The 22,147-nt window shown below is 42.7% G+C and overlaps 1 long non-coding RNA gene across 12 annotated transcripts in view; it reads right to left on the bottom strand.

Moving 5' to 3' along the window:
* Positions 1-3,026: 3,026 nt before the first annotated feature.
* Positions 3,027-22,147, bottom strand: part of LOC132208477 (uncharacterized) — a 71,941-nt gene continuing 52,820 nt past the window's right edge. For 6 of the 12 annotated variants that reach the window (XR_009444575.1, XR_009444574.1, XR_009444577.1 and 3 more), the window contains 5 exons: positions 20,208-20,407; positions 19,563-19,709; positions 15,603-15,744; positions 9,064-9,138; positions 3,027-3,148 (listed from right to left, as the gene is read on the bottom strand). This is a non-coding gene — a long non-coding RNA (uncharacterized LOC132208477). Of the gene's footprint in view, positions 3,149-9,063; positions 9,139-14,909; positions 15,035-15,602; positions 15,745-19,238; positions 19,368-19,562; positions 19,710-20,207; positions 20,408-22,147 lie in introns of all 12 variants that reach the window. The other 6 variants (XR_009444579.1, XR_009444578.1, XR_009444573.1 and 3 more) reach the window with 6 other exon arrangements.

The raw sequence follows: 22,147 nt of genomic DNA on the forward strand, positions 1-22,147 counted from the left end.
AAAGTGTTCTCCCACCACGAGATCTGACACCTGTCCTGGCTCATCCCCAGCACCAAATCCAAAATGGCCTCCCCCATCGTTGGCCTGTCCACATACTGAGTAAGGAAACCCTCCTGAACACACCTGACAAAAACGGCTCCATCCAAACCATCTGCACGAAGGAGGTTCCAATCTACATCGGGAAAGTTGAAGTCACTCATAACAACAACCCTGCTACGTTTGCACTTTTCAACAATAGGCCAGCCAGTGAGTTCTTCGATCTCCCTACTGTGATTTGGGGGTCTGTAGAACACCCCCAGTGAGGTGGCTGCTCCCTTGCTGTTCCTAACTTCCACCCATACTGACTCAGTCGATAACCCTTCCTCGGCAACCTCAGTCCATACCACCTCAAAAGACGAGTCCTCCTCAAAAGTTCTTTCAGCCACCGTTATACGTTCATAGAACATAGATCATTACAGCACAGCACAGGTCCTTTGGCCCTCGATGTTGTGACGACCTGTCATACCGATCTGAAAGCCATCTAACCTACACTATTCCATGTACGTCCATATGCTTATCCAATGATGACTTAAATGTACCTGAAGTTGGCAAATCTATTACCGTTGCATGCAAAGCATTCCATTCCCTTACTACTCTGAGTAAAGAAACTACCTCTGACGTCTGTCCTATATCTTTCACCCCTCAATTTAAAGCTGTGCCCCCTCGTGCTCACCGTCACCATCCTAGGAAAAACGCTCTCATATCCACCCTATCTAACCCTCTGATTATTTTATATGTTTCAATTGTCACCTCTCAACCTTCTTCTCTCTCACAAAAACATCCTCAGGTCCCTCAGCCTTTCCTCCATACCAGGCAACATCCTAGTAAATCTCCTCTGCACCCTTTCCAAAGCTTCCACATCCTTCTTATAATGCAGCGACCAGAACTGTACAAAATACTCCAAGTGCGGCCGCACCAGAGTTTTGTACAGCTTCACCATAAGCTCTTGGTTCCGGAACTCGATCCCTCTGTCAATAAAAGGTAAAACACTGTATTCCTTCTTAACAGCCCTGTCAACCTGGGTGGCAACTTTCAAGGATCTGTGTACATGGACACCAAAATCTCTCTGCTCATCTGCAATACAAAGAATCTTACCATTAGCCCAGAACTTTGCCTTTCGGTTACTCCTACCAAAGTGCATCACCTCACACTTGTCTGCATCAAACACCATTTGCCACCTCTCAGCCCAGCTCTGCAGCTTATCTATGTCTCTCTGCAACCTACAGCATCCTTCGTCACTATCCACAACTCCACCGACCTTCGTGTCGTCTGCAAATTTACTAACCCATCCTTCTGTGCCCTCATCCAGGTCATTTAAAAAAATGACAAACAGCGGTGGACCCTACACCGCCCCTTGCGGTACACCACTAGTAACTGGTCTCCAGGATGAACATTTCTCACCAACTGCAACCCTCTGTCTTCTTTCAGCAAGCCAATTTCCGATCCAAACTGCTATATCTCCCACAATCCCATTCCTCTGCATTTTGCAAAATAGCCTACTGTGGGGAACCTAATCAAACACCTTGCTGACATCCATATACACGACATCAACCGGTTTACTCTGATCTGTCTTTCACCAACAAAGCCACACCTCCCCCTCTTTTACCACCTTCCCTTACCTTAATGAAAGATCTAAACCCTGGAACCTGCAACATCCATTCCTGACCCTGCTCCATCCATGTCTCTGAAATGGCCACAACATCGAAGTCGCTGACTTGGGAGCAGGTCAGGACTGCAGAGTCATGTCGCTGGGAGCGGGTCAGGACTGCAAGGGCATGTCGCTGGGAGCGGGTCAGGACTGCAAGGGCATGTCGCTGGGAGCGGGTCAGGACTGCAAGGGCATGTCGCTGGGAGCGGGTCATGGCTGCAGAGGCAAGTCGCTGTGAGCGGGTCAGGACAGAGGGGGCAAGTCGCTGTAAGCAGGTCAGGACAGAGGGGGCAAATCACTGTGAGCGGGTCAGGACAGAGGGGGCAAATCGCTGTTAGTGGGTCAGGGCTGCAGGTGAAATTTGTTCAGGTGAATTCAAATATGAAATTACACGAAAGACAGCAAGGAATTTGAAGCATCAAGAGGAAAGGGATTTGGAATAGAGCATTAGTTCGTGGGGATGGAGCAGCGCTTGGAATATTGCCTTCAGTTTTGGTCGCTTCATTATAGGGAGGATGTGGAAGCTTTAGAGGGGGTGTAGAGGAGATTTAGCAGGATGCTGCATGGAATGGACGGCACGTCTTATGAGGTAGGGTTGAGGGGGCGAGGACTTTTTTCATTGGAGCAAAGAAGAATGATAGGTGACTTGGTAGAGGTATGCAAGATGATGAGAGGCATAGCTGGAGTGGATAGTCAGAGATTTTTTCCCAGAGCAGAAATGACTATTACGAGGGGGAGAAATTTTAAGGTGACTGGAGGAAGGAATAGGGGAGATGTCAGAGGTAGGTTCTTTACACAGAGAGTGTGTGGAATGCACTGCTGGCAGTGGGAGTGGAGTCAGATACATTTAGAGACTCTTAAGCGACTCTTGGATAGGCACATGAAGGATAGTAAAATGAAGGGTATGCAGGGTAGTTTGATCTGAGTGGGATAATAGGTCGGCACAACATTGCGGGCTGAAGGCCTGTACTGTTCTTTGTTCTATGTTCAGCCAAAGGTTCTTTTCTTTTGAGGAGAGGGTAATTGATTGTCGTTTTTAAAGACAGAACTGGAGGACAGAGAAAGATATCAAGGAAGGTTGCACGTTAGTGACAGTATCAACAAGTCCACAGCAGATGCACTCTGAGTAACTACACTGCTTTCAAGGCGAGAGGACCAATGATATCAGTTAAGCCCCCCTTGTTTTTGTATTGTGTACTTCTGATATATGCGCAAATGGACAACCTCACTCTCCTGCTAAGCTGCAGAATGAATAATGCGGCAATATTTGTCAACCCCCAAATGGGCATTGATACATTAGTAAATCTCACATCAATAAACTTACATCTCAAGGTTCTCACCTTCTAGGACTGTTTGTAGTGGTAAATAACCCAAGCGAGGATGTTTGGCAAAGTATTTCTTTGATCTGAAGTTATTTTTCAGCACCTTGGTGAAATCACACACATCTTCACCTGATGTGGTCTAAAAATGTAATATAAATCAAATTTAGTAAAGAATTAATAATGAAACAATCTACTCAACTCACTCTATAATCCACGCTATCCCTGCTAAATGTCTTTGAGGATGTAAAATTAAAGAGTCCAGGCGGAATATGAGTTGCTGTTCCTGCAACCTACGGGTGGCATCATTGTGGCACTGCAGGAGGCCCATGATGGACATGTCATCTAAAGAATGGGAGGGGGAGTGGAAGTGGTTTGCGACTGGGAGGTGCAGTTGTCTGTTGCGATTCATTGTGGCACTGCAGGAGGGAACCTGGGAACCCTGCTGCCTAATGGTATCAATGTGGACTTCACCAGTTTCAAAATCTCCCCTTCCCCCACCGCATCCCTAAACCAGCCCAGTTCGTCCCCTCCCCCCACTGCACCACACAACCAGCCCAGCTCTTCCCCCCCCACCCACTGCATCCCAAAACCAGTCCAACCTGTCTCTGCCTCCCTAACCTGTTCTTCCTCTCACCCATCCCTTCCTCCCACCCCAAGCCGCACCCCCATCTACCTACTAACCTCATCCCACCTCCTTTGCCTGTCCGTCTTCCCTGGACTGACCTATCCCCTCACTACCTCCCCACCTATACTCTCTCCACCTTCGGTCCGCCTCCCCATCTCTCCCTATTTATTCCAGAACCCTCACCCCATCCCCCTCTCTGATGAAGGGTCTAGGCCCGAAACGTCAGCTTTTGTGCTCCTGAGATGCTGCTTGGCCTGCTGTGTTCATCCAGCCTCACATTTTATTATCTTGGATTCTCCAGCATCTGCAGTTCCCATTATCCTTGAAGGTGGCAGGACAGGTTAACACGATGATTAAGAATGCGTGCTGAGAACTTGCCTTTATCAGTCATGGCACAGATGGTTTCAGCTGGAAGGTTAAGTTGGAATTGTATAGAACTTTGGTTAAGCCAAAGTTGGAATACTGTATGCAGTTCTCATCACCATGCTGTTGGAAGGATGTGATTGAATTGGAGAGGGTGCAGAGATTATTCACTCGGATATTGCCTGGGGCGGAGCACTTCAGCTATGAAGACTGGCTGGATAAGCTCAGTTTGTCGTCTTTAGAGCAGAGAAGGCTGAGGAGGGACGTGACTGATGTGCAGAAGATTAGGAGGGGCAAGGTCAGCAAGCAGCTGTATCCTTAGTTGAAGGGTCAATAACAAGGAGACACAATTATGAGGTGAAGGGCAGGAGATGTAGAGGGGATTTGAGGAAAAATATTTTTACCCAGAGGGTGGTGGTAATCTGGAATGCACTACCCAGAAGGGTCGTTGAGACAAGAGAGCTCACAACTTGTAGAAAAGTACTGGGATGAGCACATGAAATTAAAGGTTATTCTCCAAGTGCTGCAAAGTGGGATTAGTGCAGTTAGGTTTGCATAGACTTGATTGGCTGAAGGGCCTTCTGTATGCCATATTCCCAAATTCAAATCATGTATCTATCTCCAAAAATCAGTGTCCTAATACTTGGGAAACTGCTAATAGCGATCTTCTCATCTATTTATCATAACTTGCTGCTTCTGTCCTTCAGCCATCTTTTTTAACCAAATTTGATAGTGACCTATATATTCCATGAATCTCAATTTTATAAATCAGTCTTTTATGTGCACCTTCCCCTCATCCTTATCTAGGAAAGATTGCATTGCTTCATGAAGGCAGGCTGAAGTAATTCAGCATTACAGCCATACTCTGGTAGTATAATGACAGCATCAGTGACAGTACAATAAGTGCCTTATATCAATTGTTTCAAAACTGGGTTCTACAGTAGAGAGGTAATTGGAGATCTACAAACCAAATCATCTGTCATAACTACAGATTAAATATATTGGAAAAAAGCATACTAACTAACGCGAGCTTCAATGGTGATAAATTAAATGTAACTAATTGGAACAGTAATATTCCTCATCCAACCTTGCTAAGCACTGCCTTTCTGCACTGATAGGCTGGAAAGCTGCAGTCAAGAAAAGATATTCACTATTTATCATCAAGTCGAAACAATTCTGGAATGCTTTTATCTATCATGCATGTTTAATTATTGCAGTTTGAAACTCTCAACTATATGTAAATCATGAATATGTGATGTGAAAAATATACAAAAGGATCCAGCCCTTTTCTTGATTTATCAGGCTAACAATAGAAGAGCATTTGGATAAAGTGGATATACATTATGAGTGCCCGTATCAAACACCAGTCCAGGGACTAACAGATATCACAGTTGGAAGCAAATACACACATCGGGGCAGCACAGTGGCTCAGCGGGTTAGCACTGCAGCCTCACAGCACCTAGTACCCGGGTTCGATTCCAGCCTCAAGTAACTGTCTGTGTGGAGTTTGCACATTCTCCCCGTGTCTGCGTGGGTTTCCTCCGGGTGCTCCGGTTTCCTCCCACGGTCCAAAGATGCGCTGACTTGGTGGATTGGGCATGCTAAATTTCCCATGGTGTTCAGGGTGGTGTGTCGGTGATAGGGGGATGGGTCTGGGTGGGATGCTACAAGGGCCGGTGTGGACTTCTTAGGCTGAAGCGCCTGTTTCCACACTGTAGGGAATCTAATCTCATCTCCATGATAAGCGTCAGGAAGGAGCTTTTTAAAAAGATGATTAGAACACTTCTTTACACGTAGCCCTTTGTATTATGAATATGCAATTAATAATAGATAGGTTAGTGATTGCTATTAATATGTAGGCATTCAATCAAAAAGGTTCGAGAACGATTGCCTACCTTAAAAGGTTAAACACTGGAAGGGGCTCACATTTAGAAGGTAGAAGGAACTATGCAAAACCCATCAGATACTTAGAGAATCACCAAGCAATACAAAATATACACTGCTCCTCAAACGGATTCAAAGAGGAAATTGGTTAATATGTTAAAGCATGTACAGTCATAGCAACAAGGAGCAGGAATAGCAAGGACAGGATTTGCTGCCCATCCATAGTTCCTCCAAATTGTTTGACTATTTCAGAGTGCAGTTAAGTGTCAACCACATTATTGTGGATCTGGAGTCATATGGAGGTGAGATCAAATAAGAATGGCAGAGCTCCTTTCTTAAAGAACATCGGTGAATGAGTCAAGTTTTTATAACAGTGAATAGTTTAACAGTGACAGTGTAACCGTCACTGAGACCAGCTTTGTTTATGATTATATCAATTTGAGCATGTGTTGGATAACTGGCCCCCTCAAGCCTGCTTCACCATTCAATAAGGTCGTGGCTGACTTGACTGCAATGTCGGCTCCACATTCCTACCTACCCCCAAAATTATATTGAACTGAATTCAAATTCCATCAGCTGTTACAGTGGAATTTACGCCTATACTCTACAGCATTGTCCCAGGCCTCCAGATTACTAATCCTGTGACATTAATAGTGCTTCACTGACTACCCCAGCATGTCAATCCCCGTTCTGAGCATACTTCTTGGCTGAGGCGCCACATTTTCTGGAGTACAGAATTACAAAGTTCACCTCTCTGTGAGTGAAGAGGTTCCTCATCTATCGCTGTTGTTACATTTTATTCTGAGATTGATCTCAGGTTCTACAGCCTGATCTCTTAATTCAAATTACAATAACTTGGCTTTTCAAACGCCCTGTCACATTATCCTTGCCAAGAGATTGAATGTTAATGTTATATATACAGCAGAAGAAATGTCCATGTTGATTTTTCTTCATTTAAGTGCCGTCACCAATCTTATAGTCACCATTCTTATACAAGTGCATTTTGTCATGGGAGAGGTTGAAGGAGCAAAATCGGACCTTCATTTCTTCCCCACCCCAGCCTCAAAAAGTTTTGTCTTCATTTCAAATTTTTCACATCCAATGGATAATTCTGTACCTTTCTGGTCGCTTCAAGAAGTGCATCCTACCCAAATTGTCCCAAGCGTCTCATCTTAAAAATGAGAATATCTTTTGACATCCTCACTGTCGAACTAATCCATTATATACTTAACATAGGATTCAGGTCAAGGTTTTTTTCCCCCCCACTGTTTGTTTAACTTCCTGGCCAATGCCCCACGATTTCTCAAGAAACTATTAGTCTCTCTCTCTGTATCAGAACATTCTTCAAAAAACTAATACTTTCTCCAAATCTTGATATAACACCTGGCCAGTTTCGGTGCGAGATGAGTTCCACAGCGCAAACTCATACTTGAACCTTTTAGCCATATAAATCATTTGACAAGCAGATTCTAGGGAGTCAATCTGCAGGATCAAGTGACATCTGAAATGCTGTACATTTACTGCAAACAGTCAAGTTCAGTTTTTCTGGCATCCACAAATCTTTGACAGCATGGCTGTGGGTGTGAATCACCTAGGTCTGGCCAAATCAGTAAAATCCCACTCCTTTTCTCATCTGAACACTGCCCCAGAGCAATATCATGTGAATGCACTGCACTTTCCACATACATGGTGGCAATGCCCAGGTCTATCTCACCACCCCCTCATGCATTTCTTCCACTGTCTCTACATAACCGGACAGTTTCCATCTATTAAATCTGGTACAGAACGAAGCCATTATCTTTGGTCCTTGAAAGGACGTCTGCTTGCTAGCTACTGGTTTTCGTTGTACCCTTTGTTATTTTGACCCAGAGTTTAAATTCTGGCCACATAGGCCTGATGTCACAAAGTCTACTTATTTTCACATCCACAACATTTGGCCCCAGGTAAGTCCGTTAGTTTTGAAACCCGACCGCATTGATTAACTCTGAACATGACCATTCTTATGAATATCAAGTTGGCCTCCCAAGTTCTCCTTTTCTTTAACATGGCATCATTTCAAAGTCCATTGACTCTGTCTTAACACGCACCAAGTTCCATTCACCCAACTTTCTCTGCGCACTCTGATCTACAATGGCTCACAGTTAAGCAGTGCCTTGGTTTTCACATTGCTGTCCTGGCTTTCATATCCCTCCCTGACCTGGCAACACCCATGCACATCCCCTGACAATGTCGAACTCATAGCCCCTCTAGGCACATTTACGCCTTTCATTCCAGCCTCTCAACACAATTTGTGCTGTTCCATCATCGACAGCTTTACATTCAACTTCTTGGAGCCTAAGCTTTATAGAATTACCTTGCTGAACCTCTGCATCATTCTTTCCTCCTTCAAAACAGTCCTTAAAATCTACCTCTTTGATGAGGTTTTAATCAATCTACCTTCGGATCTCTTTCAATACTCAGTATCAAATTTTACTCTATAAAGCTCCTATGACATGCCTTGGGATGTTTTATAAAGTCATGTCATAGAAGCTGTTGTGGCAATTGCTCAGAATATGGTTTTATTCGGGGCTGAAATTCTCCATGACACTCATCATTGAAGTATTTTTCTGTTATAAAATGGGTAAATAGTACAGTGACTTCAGGCCAAGGGATGATGTGGTTAAACGCCAAAGTTGCACTCCGTGCTATATCATGAAGACAGTGTCTCCCTTTCATTTGAAGAAATCTTCTGTATTTTCTCAAATACTTTCTTCATTGTACTTTTGTTGTTGATGGTTTCCAATGAACATAAACCATTACTTGCCTTTTCAATTTCAACCTTCCTTACGTTCTCTTAATTTCTTTTGCTGTACCTGATTTGAAACAAACCATTCCTCTTTTAATTCACTGTCCTCCTCGGTCCTTCATGTGGTTGTTTCCCAATCATTAAGAAGACATCCTGTTGCTTTCCTCATTCACTCTAGTCTAAGATGCCTGGCTGCCCTTATCAGATTGCATTTTCAGCAACTTTATAGACAAACGTCCTTTGAGTGGAAGGTTGTAAGGTCATGCCGAACTGATGTCTCAACAACTGCAAAACCAAGCTAATTGTAATCAATGACATCTGACAACAGGCAAGCAAGGATGCTCACAACAAAACACAGCACGAGATTACAAATTCTGCAATGTGTGAATGTACTCACAACAGAGTGCTTTCTGGAGTCGGCGGATCTTCATTGCTGGCCGATATGCAGAAAAACGCACGGTGTTTAAATCACCTGCATTCAAAAAAATCTTTAGATACATTTTTCCTAACTGTTAGTACAAACCATTTCAATTGGAACACATTCTCAACTACTCTGCAATGAATACAGGGGGATAAATATCTGCTGAAGAATACAAGGCACAGTAAAAGGACATGATAACTACTAGGTTCAATTTATTTCCACATATTTTCAAGGATGGGAACATCACTGACAGGACCAGCATTTGTTACCCATTCCTCATGTAGGTGGTCAAAAGCGACATGAAATTCATGTCATAACTGGCAAACAGCATCTGGTGAATACAGTGGAACTCACGGAAGTCTCACTGTCAGCTTTATAGTAGGAGAGAAAAGATTCAGATAATCATGCTTGGTGTAAAGTCTGCAATCTCGCCGCCTGGTTTTTCAGGGCCACAAAGGGTTTTGAGATCTGAAATTGTATATTTGACTCATGAGCACACATCAAATGCAAGTTGCCATGGATGCTATTCTGACAATTCTATGTTGCATGCAGCAAATATCTGATGAAATGATGTCGAGGAGGCAAGATATTGCCAATACTGTGATATCAGAGCTCAATGCTTAAAGTCCCTCAATGACACATTGCTGAACGTATGATCACCAGGAACATGAATAATCCCTCTGCCAGAGTTATTTAAAGACACTGTCAGCTACTTGCAGATTAATTACTGATGGATTCATAGAGCATACAAACATACAACAGTACAGCACAGGACTGGCCCTTCAGCCCACAGTGTTGTGCTGAGCTTTTACCCTCAACCTAACGTCTAGCTAACCTCCACCCTTACCTTATACTATCATCCATATGCCTGTCTAATAGCTGCTTAAATGCTCCTAATGAAGCTGACTCCACTCCCCTCTCTGGCAATGCATTCCACGCTTCTGCCACTCTCTGAGTAAAGAACCTACTTCTCACGTCTACCCGAGATCTATCTCCACTTACTTTTAAACTATGCCTCCTCATAAGAGCTACCTTCACCCTCGGAAAAAGTCTCTGGCTATCCACTCTCTATCGATGTTCATACCTGTTATTGCCAAAATGGATGTGTGTTGATATTTTTTAGACTTCTTTAAAGTTGCCAAGGTCCACATCTAAGTTCTGAAGGACTCTGTGAAAACTTCATGGCTGCTACGCAAATCATTCACAGACATGGATGCAGTAATAGACATCTGCAAAAAACCATGTAGGTCAATGATTCACATCCTGGCCAATGTCATAATGCTTTCAAGTTGCAAGTCTGCTTTGCCAGCCACTTTGGGCCATCAAAAAATTAAGGGATAGCTACTGAGCTAAAGAGCCAAGCCAATAACAACTGGGCTTCTGACTCTTACACACAACATAGAACATAGAAAAGTATAGCACAGCACAGGCCCTTCGGCCCACCATGTTGTGCCGTGGAATAATCCCACTCCAAAAATAACCTAACCTAATTTACATTCCCCTCAATTCACTGCTGTCCATGTGCATGTCCAGCAGTTGCTTAAATGTCACTAATGGCTCTGCTTCCACCACTACCACTGGCAAAGTATTCCATGCACTCACAACTCTCTGGGTGAAGAACCTCCCTCTGACATCTCCTCTATACCTTCCTCCTAACACCTTAAAACTATGCCTCGTGGCAGTCAATCCTGCCCTGGGGAAAAGTCTCTGGCTATCGACTCTATCCATTCCTCTCATTACCTTGTACACCTTGAGCAGGTCACCTCTCTTCCTCCTTCTCTCCAGAGAGCAAAGTCCAAGCTCAGTCAACCTTCTCAACCTGGTAAACCTCCTTTGCACTCTCTCCAAAGCCTCCACATCTTTCCTATAATAGGGCAACCGGAACTGGACACAATATTCCAGTGTGGTCTCACCAGGGTTTTGTACAGCTGCAGCATAACCTCGCGGCTCTAAAACTCGATCCCCCGTCAATGAAAGCCAAAACACCATATGCTTTCTTAACAACCTTATCCACTTGTGTGGCAACTTTGAGTGAGCTATGCACTTGAACACCAAGATTCCGCGATTCCTATACACTGCCGAGCATCTGCCTTTAATCCTAGATTCAGCATCTAAATTCGACCTTCCAAAATGCATCACCTCGCATTTATCCAGGTTGAACTCCATCTGCCATTTCTCAGCCCACCTCTGCATCCTGTCAATGTCTCGCTGAAGCCTGCAATAGCCCTCAATACTATCAACGGCACCTCCAACCTTTGTGTCAGCAGCAAACATACTAACCCACCCCTCAACCTCCACATCCAAGTCATTTCTAAAAACTACAAAGAGCAGAGGCCCAAGAACAGAGCCCAGCGGGTCACCACTCAGCACTGACCTCCAGGCAGAATATTTACCATCTACAACCACTCTCTGCCTCCTGTCAGCCAACCAATTCTGAATCCAGACAGCCAAGTCACCCTGATTTCCATACCTCCTGACTTCATCAAAGTGCCTGCCGTGGGGAACCTTATCAAATGCTTTGCTGATGTCCATGTACACCACATCCACTGCTCGCCCCTCGTCAACCGGTCTCATGACCTCCTCAAAGAACCCAATCAGATTTGTAAGGCATGACCCGCCCGTCACAAAGCCATGCTGACTCCCTTTAATCACGCTCTGTGCATGTGCAACAGCACATCCACATGAAATTTGACAGGGCAGGTCCTCGTCTTCCTGAAACAAATTTTCTGCTGTCTGGATAACTCTGGGGAGGCTTCCAGCGCTTGGCAGGGGCAGCAATTGACAGAGTTGCATGATTGGGACTACAGTAGGTGAAAATAAAGGCATCACCTACTCACTAACACTCAGTTGGGTTTCTACCAGGGCCACCCAGCTCCTGGCCTCATTGATGCCCTGGTTCAAAAATGGACAAACGAGGTGAGGGAGTGAGGGCGACAGTCATTGTTCTTGACATCAAGGCCACACTTGACCAAATGTGGCATCCAGGGAACCGAGCAAAACTGGTTTTAACGGGAATGGGGGGAAAGCTCCCTGCTCGTAGGAGTCAGATTGAGCGCAAAGAAGATGGATATGTTTGTCTGGAGTTAGAATCTTGGTGGCACACTGCATGGAAATAAGCCTTTCTGCCCAACACATTATGCATCCAGAGATTATGACATTGAAGGCTCTGCTTCATGGTGCCAAATTCCTCATTACAACTATTCACAAACTCTTTTTTTGTCCTGCCTACAATGTCTGGATTCTCCACCTCCCACCGCAAGGTCTTTTCCCGTCTGAGCAAATAAGACCCGAAGATATATGAGCAGAATTAGGCCATTCTGCACACTGAGTCTGCTCTGTCATTCAAGCACGGCTGACATACTTCTGAACCCCATTCTCCTGCCTTCTCCCCATAACCCTTGATGCACTTACTTGTCCACAAACCTATTTATCTCTGTCTTAAATACACTCAATGACTTAGCCTTCGCAGTCTTCTGTGGCAATGGCTTCCACAGTTACAGACTCTCACTCTTTGCTACACAGAATAGTGTCAATCCCACTGATTATACTACATTGCGTTTATCAAGCCCCTTTGAAAGTGTGTTTTTTACCACAGTGCGATAGTCAATTTGCACATCCACCCTAAAGCTCAGGCATTCTAGTTCCGCTATCAGCCTCATTCAGTCACAGAAGAACATGGAAACTAGAAGCAGGAATAAGCCAATCAGCCCTTCAAGCCAAGTCCACCATTCAATAAGATCATGGCTGATCTTACATCTCGATATCATATTCCCACTTTCCTGTATACTTATTGAATCTTTTAACATCTAAAAATCTATCACAAAATCAAAGAATCCCTACAATGCAAAATGTTTTCAGCTGATTAAGTCGACACTGACCCTTCGAAGTGCATCGTGTCCAAGACTGGCCCCTCCATCCTTGCCCCGTAACTATGCATTTACCATGCCTTATCCACTTGGCCTGCATATTTTTGGACTGTGGGAAGAAACCGGAGCACCTGGTGGAAACCCACACTGACACAGGGAGAATGTACAAACTCCACACGGATAGTTACCCAAGAGTGGAATCAAAACAGGTCAGTGGCACTGTGAGGCAGCAGTGGTGAGCCACCGAGCCACCTTGTCTTGTTCTTGAATACATTCAGTGATGGCCCCCATGGTCTTCTGTGGTTGAAAATTTCACAGATTCACTCTGCTTGAATGACGAGATGTTGTCCTCATCCTAGTCCTAACTGATCTACCCCAAATTCTGAGACTGTGACCCCTGGTCCTAGCACCACAAACAGGGAAAATAGCTTCCCTGCATTGAGTTCATCTGGCTCAGTTCCAACTTTCTATATTTCAATCAGATCCCCCCCTCATCTTTTTAAACTCTCATGAACACAGGCCCAGTTGAATCCATAACTCACCACAGGACAGTCCTACTTTCCCCAGTATTAGCGTAATGAACCTCCACCATCGACCTCTCCTGCGCCTGAAGACTGACCAAATCAGACAAACACAAACTTAAGGGCTGTGACTGCCTCTTGGTGCAAAGAATCCTTCTGATGTGTCCCAGCATCCCTAGATCAGCCTCCAGCTCATAAACACAAGCTACTCAAACATTAAGTGCTTACAGCAAACATGCTTGCACCAGACCATACTGGAACACAGGAGCTCTTACATGTTGTAGCCGAGTTCTAATTAATGACTTTGCTATTTTTATTTAATTATATATATTTACTTATGTTTTCATAAAGCTTATTAACTTTACCATCAGTTGCATCATGTTAAACCATGGGAAGAGAATAAGCCACAATCACCACTTCTTCTCTAGCACTGGAAGAATCAATTACTGAAGGCTGAGAAGTTAGAAAAGGCAATCGTAATTTTTTTTCTTGATTCAACCTCGGGATGAGGGCGTCACTGGCGAGCCAGCATTTATTGCCCAGCCCTGATTACCCAAAGGGCAGTTAAAAGTCAACCACATTGCTGTGGGTCTGGAGTCACATGCAGACCAGGCCAGGTAAGGATGGCAGTTTCCTTCCCTAAAAGGCATTAGTGAACCTGTTGAGCTTTTCCAACAAGCAACAACGGATTCATGGTCATCATCAGATTGTGAATTCTGGATATTTATTGAATTCAAATTCCACCATCTGCCACAGCGGGATTTGAATCCAGGTCCCCAGAACATGATTTGTCTCTCTGGATGAACAGTCCAGTGACAATACCGTGAGGCCATCGCCTCCCCTAAGATGGATAATTTATACATCCCTAACACAAAAGGCTGAGTTAACTCAGTTGAGACTTGGGTTCATCAAGCCCAAACGCTCTTCAAAGGTGAATTTGTTAAAACTCCACTTAAAATTGGGAACTTCTGAACTTAAATTGCACAATTCAGTTATTGCTAATAAATTACAAATAAAATTAGGTTTGTCCAAAGGGTTAAGACTTTCTTACCCACAAACCACCTGTATTCAGTTCAGTGGATCTACATTCTGGCCAACACTTAGCATTCAATCAATATCACAAAGTAAGTGGTCATTTTTACAGTTCTGTTTGTGAAAGCCTTCTGCGCATATATTTGTTGCTGTGTTTCCGACATTACAAACATACTTCAAAAAATTACTTCATTGGTTATACAGTGCTTTTAGTTGTTTAGTGCCTGTCGAAGCTGAAATATGAACCAAAGTTCTTTGTTCTTGTTTTTCATTTAATGTCACAGATGTTGTCTGTCACTCCTAATTATACATTATTTCAAGTATTTTTAGCCGACATGAATGCATCTAAATAGATCTAAACACATAGGTATATTTGCCTAGAATCCAGAATTTACTTTGGTACCTTTTGGAGTCACAATGATCTGACAGTGGCACAGAACCAGAGTCCTATTATCAATCTACTGACCGAATGAGTGAAAATATTCAGTCATTTTTGGATGGTCCCAACAGGTACTCTGAGTCTGGTGGCTAGATAGAGGATGCACAAAACATAGAAGCTTCCACTATAACACTCTGAAAACATTTCTTATCAGAAGTATTATCTATTAATATATGAGATTCAATGGCAAGCCATTCAGAACTGAAATCAGGAAGCACTTGTATCTTAATACAAACAACAGTCAAGATCTCAAATACTCTCTCATAAAAGAATGTGGGTGCTGGATCAATAACAATGAGTGTAACTGAAATTATTTTTGATAGCTAAGGCTATGAAAGGACATAGAAGAAAGGGAGGTAAACAGACTGACGACAAAAAATGCCGGAGACCACAGTAGGTCAGGCAAGCAGCCATGGAGAGAAAGCAAGCTAATGTTTTCAGTCGACATGACTTTTCAGCAGGTAAACAGAGTTGAAGCTCAGACTAGCTGTGGTTTAACTGAATGGTTTATGCACAGAACAGCAAAACCGGTCTGCTTCTGCACCCATTTAGAATGGTTCCTTCTGTTTTATGTACTGTTTTTCGAACCAAACTTAACCACTTCACAATTTTCTGTATTACATTTAATCTACAACATCAACTGGTGCCTCTCCTCACCTTGACCTCCAACTTGCAGCCTCTCTCCACTCCCAAACCTCTGGGTTGTGCCCTCTCCTGCTTCTCAATCTCCAAGTAAGAGCCTCTTTTCCTTCCCTCCGTGACCTCAGGGTTGCAGTCTCTGCCTCCTCACCTCCTGCTGCTATTCAACAATAAATAAAACACAGAACACAGAACATTACAGCACAGTACAGGCCCTTCGGCCCTCGATGTTGTGTCGACCTGTCAGACCGATCTCAAGCCCATCTAACCAACACTATTCCATGTACGTCCATATGCTTATCCAACGACGACTTGAATGTACCTGAAGTTGGCAAATCTACTACCATTGCAGGCCAAGCGGTCCATTCCCTTACTACTCTCCGAGTCGAGAAACTACCTCTGACATCTGTCCTGTATCTTTCACCCCTCAATTTAAAGCTATGCCCCGTCGTGCTCGCCGTCACCATCCAGAAAAAAGGCTCTCCCTATCCACCTCATCTAACCCTCTGATTATTTTATATGTTTCAATTAAGTCACCTCTCAGCCTTCTTCTCTCTAATGAAAACAGCCTCAAGTCCCTCAGCCTTTCCTCGTAAGACCTCGTAATGTGGCAGGGGGATGGGAGCCAAATGCACAGGTTAGTGGGCAGTAACAAGATAATAACTACAGCCTGTAAGGAACTAGATAATGAAGTCAGTGTGACTAAGAGGAAGAGTAGACACAGAGCAGATGATGAACGCTGATGGACAGGTAGTCTGAGGTACATTTGTTTCAATGCAAGAAGTGTGTAGTGAGCTATCAACGCAAGGTAGCTCAACTGTGGGGTCCTGACAAAAGTTCTCAAAACTGAACGAGTTGAACTGCTGGGACAGGACAGATTTAGCAAATATCATGTGTGGCACAGCACAATTTTTGACAAAACAAATCTGAATTCTCAGACAAAGATGCATGAAAACTGATGCTATCATAAATCAGGAACTATATTCAGAATTCTCAGAAAGCTCAATGAGAAACTATGAAGAACTACTGCAATATTTATATTTTATTATCTACAATCTGATTTAAGTATTTCACAAACAATGAAAACGCATATTTTTTCACATTTTTCATTTCAGTGGTTCAGCCAGTTATTTTCTAACCACCATCTTTATCAGGCCGAAAAGCCATAACTAGTGGAGTGCCACAGGGATCAGTCCAAGGACGAGAATTATTTACTCTCTATATTCCTAACTTAGAGGAGGGGACAAGGCATAAATTCATTCAAATTTGCTGATGCTACAAAAATAGAGTAAGGGAATGTTGTCATGAGGACAGAAAGAATCTGCAAGGGGATAGACAGGTCAAGCAAGTCGGAAAAAAGTTGGCAGAGAGAGTTTAATGTCGGAAAGTACACTTTGGTAGGAAGGATCAAAAGATAGACTCTAAAGAAAATGCATGGTAGGGGACTTGGATGCTCTCGTCCATGAAACACATACTAGCATGCAGGTGAATGATTGCTTTGTTGCTGACACATGTACTGAGATACTGTGAAAAGTGTTGATTTGCATGCTGTGTAGGCAAATCACACCGTACAAAGTGCAGAATAGTGTTACAGCCAGAGAGAAGAGGCTGAGAGAGAGAGATCAGAATTAACATTTGAGAGGTCCATTCAAAAGTCACAACAGGAAAGTGGCTGTTCTTAAATCTATTTGTACGCTTATTCAAACTGATATCCTCTGCCCGACAGAAGAGGACGGAAGAGAGTATAATCAGAGTGAGGGGGTATTTTGATTATGTTGGTTGCTTTCTCAAGGTAGTGGGAAGTGTAGATGGAGTCAATGGATGGAAGGCTAGTTTGCGTGACGGATTGGGCTGTGCTCATGATTCTCTTTCGCTTCTTGCAGTCTTGGGAACAGCAACTGCCATACCACACAGTGATGCATCCAGATAGGATGCATCTACAAAAACAGGTAGGGTCCTCATGGACATGCTGAATTTCCTTAGCCTCCTTGACCATCATGTCGACATGGATTGGCCAGGACAGATTGTTGGTGAGCAACATTCCCAGGAACTTCACACTATCAACCATCTCCACCTCAGCACCATTGCTGCAGACAGAAGCTTCCTGAAAAAAATGACCAGCTCCTCCATTTTGCTTATGCTGATGGACAGATTGTTATCTTTCCATCATGCCAGCAAGCACTCAATTGCTTTTCCTGTAATCTCACTTATTGTTGTTTGAGGTCCGACCTACAATGGAAGCGTCATCAGCAAACTTGTAAATGGAGTTGGGGCCACGCAGTCATGATTGCATAAGGAGTATAGAGTAGGGGCAGCTTTGCTGGGCACCGGTGTTGAGGCTTACGGTGGAGCAAGTGTTGTCATCTATCCTTACTGATTGTGGTCTCTGGGTCAGGAAGTCGAGAATCCTGTTACACAGAGGGATGCTGAGGCGCAGGTCTCAGAGTTTAGAGAGGAGTTTGTTTGGAATTACAGTGTGGAAGGTGGTGCTCTGATCAATAAGTAACAGACTGATGTAGGTATCCTTGTTATCCAGACATTCCAGGGATGACTGTCAGGCCAGGGAGACGGTATCAGCTGGAGACCTGTTGCAGTGGTAGGTGAATTGCAAAGGATCAAAGCACTTTGGTAGGTTGGAGTTGATGTGAGCCATGACGATGGTGATGCAAGTAATTAAGAAGGCAAATGGAATTTTGGCCTTTATTGTAAGGAGGTTTCAGTTTAAAAATGGGCAAGTGTTTTTGCAACTGATCAGGCTATTGAGGAGGTCACACTTGGAGAAATACAAGAAAGGATACACAGCCATAGGAAGCAGTTCAAAAGAGACTCACTGGGCTGATTCATCGGATCATGATTTATCAAGAATGGTTGCACAGAAGGTCTTTATTCATTCAAGTTTAGAAGAATGAGGGGTGATCTTACTGAAACACAAAATTTTGAGAGGGCTTGACAGGCTAGATGTGAAGACAATGTTTCCATTATTGTGGAAATCTCAAACTCAGCAACATAGTTACAGAAGAAGGGAACATTTATTGAAACCTGAGATGCAAAGGAATTTCTTCTTTCAGCAGGTAGCGATTGTTTAGAATACAAGAGAATTGTGAAAGGTAGATCACTGGAAGTATTTAAAGAAGGTGGTAGATAAGATTTTTGAAATAGAGAACTTGAGCGGTCTGAGAAGCTGGTATAGAAGAGGAGTTGAGTCCTGGGCAGGTCAGCCATCTCTTATCGGATGGTGAGGTAGGGTCAAGAGGTAGAACATCCAGATCCTGGTGCTATTTATGTTTTTGTCTGCTTGCTAGAACCGATAAGGAGTTTTATTGTGCTACATGGCCAAGCGAGCTGCTGACACAGAACAAGACTGAAATAATTTGCTCAATAAAACATTTCATGCGGCTTTATGGGATAAATAAAACTTTCATCTACTACTTTGCTGACATCAATCAAAATCTGCTCAATTGAAAGAAATACATGCAGTTCAGACAACTTTATGTCATTCTTCCCTTCAATGCATCAAGTATATCTTTGTTGTAATTCATTAAAGTATGTCTTTCTCAGGGACTTAAAATATGAAACAATACATAATACTGAAGTGTACAGCAGTGAGCACAATGTTCCAATTCCAAATTCTTTTAGATGGATCGGGAAAAATACCTGCTACCTGCAGCTTCATCCTGAATATATTCAAATTGTTCCAGTCCTGAACCATTTCAGACTGTAGTTCGGATGCTCACATCTCTCACTATTTGGATTTTGTTTTGCGATTACATTCTAAAGTGCAAACTACAGACAAGAACATTGTATTTTTGAAAAAGTAATATGATAAAATTGGATAACTTCATAAACCATGATAATAAAATATTAATTGCTTGCTTCAGTTGAAAGGGTTCTTTATCTTGCTCATATATTTGAAGCCAAATTATTTGGACATACTTTCTTCAACAGATTGGCTAGTTTAGAAAATGTTTTCACTGTTACCTGTATAAATTTCAACCTCATATTTAGGTCATCAAGCTGGTGAGAAATCTTTGGAGAGAAAGAGACATCAAGCGGAGATAACTGACATCCCAGATCATTTAATATTTTGACTTCTTGTTTGACTGGGGCAATTTCTTCTTTAAAAACCTAATGGAGAGGAAGCGTATAAAATCTGAGAAACATCCTGAAATTAATGATTAAATGTTAATAAGAAATTAAGTTAAAACTAAAATCCTAATATTAAATATACTATACAAAAGCATCTGCTGGAAATGACATTTAATTAATAAAGATCTCGAGTTAAAAGTAACAGTGACGATGAAACTATCATAAATTATTTTAACAGAAAACTGAATTCACTAATCTATTCTTTCGGGAAGGGAATCTGCATCCCTTCACAATTCTGGTATCTGACTTCAAATTCACAGGAATATGGTTGACTCTCTACTGACTTCCAAAATGGCCTACCAAGCCATTCCTGGATGGGAAATGAATGTTAGCCTTGCTATCAGTGCCCTCATCCTGTGAAAGAATGCTTTAAAAAATGTGGATTTAATAAATGTAAAAGTAAGGAACAAAACAGGACAAATCAACTCAACAAGGCTTTGAAGGATAATACTACTTAGTCCTGTTCTTCTTTCTTACGTTACGTTCTCTCGCATGAAGGGTCGAGGCCCGAAATGTCAACTTTTGTGCTCCTGAGATGCTGCTTGGCCTGCTGTGTTCATCCAGCTCCACACATTGTTATCTCGCATTCTCTAGCATCTGCAGTTACCATTATCTCTCGCAAGCAAAGGTTGATGTGTTTCAAAACCCAATCTCAGATTTTGCAGGCAGTCCTTAACCTGAAAAAATACCAAATATGTACAAAGAAGAAAACTGGAGGTGAAACCATTCAAACAATTTTCATTGGCACAACAAATGTTCAAACTGTAAAAGCAGGTTAAGCACCTGTATATGAGGACACTGTACTCAAACTTTAAACAGACACTTACAGCCAACAAATGCGAGAAACATCCATTTCTTTCTGGATTACCAATTTTGCTGTTGAGAAAATAGGCCTAGACTTAGCAATGTAAATTCAAACAAGATAGCACCCTCTCAGATCTCAACACTCACAGTCATAGAGTTCTGTTTTCACAGGTTGGAGTATAATAGCATCAAGTACAATACACCAAATCTTCTTTGGTACCTTTTCCTTCCATAAAACTGCTTGTAATAGATGCGCACAGAATTCATTTTATACACATTTAAATGTTTCTAAGTTCAAGAGGCCAGTTCCAGCACTTCGACTTGCATCTTCTTCATCATCACAACAGAACAAAATAAAGACCCACTCTTTCTAAGTCACGTTTTCAATTGTTAGTGACAAGGTGAAGTGCGAGAACTGCTCACTCGATGTTAAAATCACTTAACTATGTACCTATATATTTCAATCCTGTGAAATATGTGGAATGAATTCGAGAAAAGGATTAATTTTTTTGCTCTGGGAGAGAGCTGGTACAGATAAAATAGGTTGAATGGCCTTCTCCCATGCTAAAAATGTCCATAACTGTTCTTGGCGCTGCTAAATTAAAGTGGGCATCCTTTCATTATGACTGTGAGGCGCAGCATGTTATGATAGATGGCATAATGGAGAAATCCTTTGTTATTAATAAACTTTTCAGCACGAGGCATCCTTCCGAAGTCAAATGTTCGACCTATGCCTGTTGCACTGACTTGGTTCCAAACACTTATAATGTGGAGGTGCTGGTGTTGGACTAGGATGGACAAAGTCAGAAGCCACATGGCATCAGGTTATAATCTGACAGGTTTATTTGAAATCACACAAGCTTTTGAAGTGCAGTCCCTTCATCACGTGCGGTCAGAGAGGAAAACACACAGGCACACAATTTATAAGCAGACAGATCAAAAGATCATACAACTGGTGTGAGTGGAGTGTCAGATAATAAGTCTTCATCCAGGATGTTTGTTTAGTTGCAGATATTTTGTTGAAGAAACACACAGCTTGTAGTCACAGTCAGTGTGGTGTGTTATAAATTCCTGGTTTTGAAATAAAGGTTAAAACTCTAAGACAGATTCTGAACACAAGCCTCTAAACTACAAGTCAGAGTCTGACCCGAGATGTCACCTTGTACATTCCAGTTGCGCTGCCTGATTATCATGACAGCACAGCACTGACATTGACTTTATAAACACTTTACTTGCTTATACAGGCTACCAAGAGCGTTAGAGAGTTATTATCTGACACTCCACTCAGGCCAATTCTATGATCTTTTGATCTCTCTGCTTATAAATTGTTTGTCTGTGTGGTCACCTCACCAACTGCACCTGATGAAGGGGCTGCACTCCAAAAGCTTGTGTGACTTGAAATGAGCCTGTTGGACGATAAGCTGGTGTCATGTGACTTCAAACAGTCATAGACTGTGTTTTCAGTCCTACCGTGACTTGACAAGAAGCCAACTTCTTAAAATTTAGAAAATGAGAAGTATGTCGAGCCTTGAGCCTTTAAAAAAGGAAATATTACAACCATAGTACAGTCAGACAGTAAAGACAGAAGGAATGATTTAATCAACTGTGTCTGA

Source organism: Stegostoma tigrinum, unplaced genomic scaffold, assembly GCF_030684315.1.
Source record: "Stegostoma tigrinum isolate sSteTig4 unplaced genomic scaffold, sSteTig4.hap1 scaffold_412, whole genome shotgun sequence".
Lineage (NCBI taxonomy): Eukaryota > Metazoa > Chordata > Chondrichthyes > Orectolobiformes > Stegostomatidae > Stegostoma > Stegostoma tigrinum.